Source organism: Belonocnema kinseyi, chromosome 7 (assembly GCF_010883055.1).
Source record: "Belonocnema kinseyi isolate 2016_QV_RU_SX_M_011 chromosome 7, B_treatae_v1, whole genome shotgun sequence".
In the NCBI taxonomy this organism is placed as follows: Eukaryota; Metazoa; Arthropoda; class Insecta; order Hymenoptera; family Cynipidae; genus Belonocnema; species Belonocnema kinseyi.
The window spans coordinates 102,354,927-102,355,841 of NC_046663.1; positions in this window are offsets into that span (position 1 = coordinate 102,354,927).

Genomic DNA, 915 nt, shown 5'->3' on the forward strand with positions numbered 1-915 from the left:
ATAGAGCTCCAAGGAGATTATGTTGAAAAATAAAAAAAAATTTACCCACAAAAAATTGTTTTTATACTTCATTCTAAGGACTTATTGAACTACCCTCGTAGTATGTGAGCTAAATGCTCGGGGTGTGCATGGCACGCCCTGCAGCTATCATCAGGAACGGCTTGGCTTAAAATGTGGCGACGGTATGTTAAGGTGGAAATGACACCGTCTTGGCGTGCAAAAATGAAACCCTCCGTACCAGACTTCAATCCATGCGATTTAAGGAAAGCAAACGTTAGCTCACAAGACATTGACTGATCCTTCACGTTTCTGTGGAAGATACCGTGCATCCTCTTATCGAGGAGCTGTTCGCGAAAGCTTTTCTCTTGTGCTTTCTTAATCCGGGCTTTCAGGAGTGAGTACTAGAGATAGATAAGATTTGATGCATTTTGCTCACCTCTAATACTGAAGTTAAGTCTGAGTGTTTCAGCAGCCTCCTCCGCTGCTTAGTACAGAAACGCTCCTTTGCCCACTTCTTCGTGATTCCTGACCATTTTAAGAAGAGGGTCTCTTCCATTTGCAACTCTATGTGCTGCACCCAGAATAATCCTGTTGTGAAGACATTCAATACTCAATATTCCGTGACCACCTTGACGGCGTGAGATGTACAGTCGCGGAACGGAAGACTTAATATGCATGCTTTTGTTCATGTGCATAACCTTTCTTGTCCCGATATCAAGGGATCTGAGCTCGTTCTTCGTCCATAGAACTACTCCAAATGAATGAAGTACTACTGGGACGGCAAGCATGTTCGTTGCAGATACTTTGTTCCTCGCCGACAGTTCGGAAGACCAAATCTGTCGGATGAGATGTTGATATCTGCTTCGGAGAGTATCCTTTATAGATGTCACATCCTGAATGCGGCTCTGTGGCACG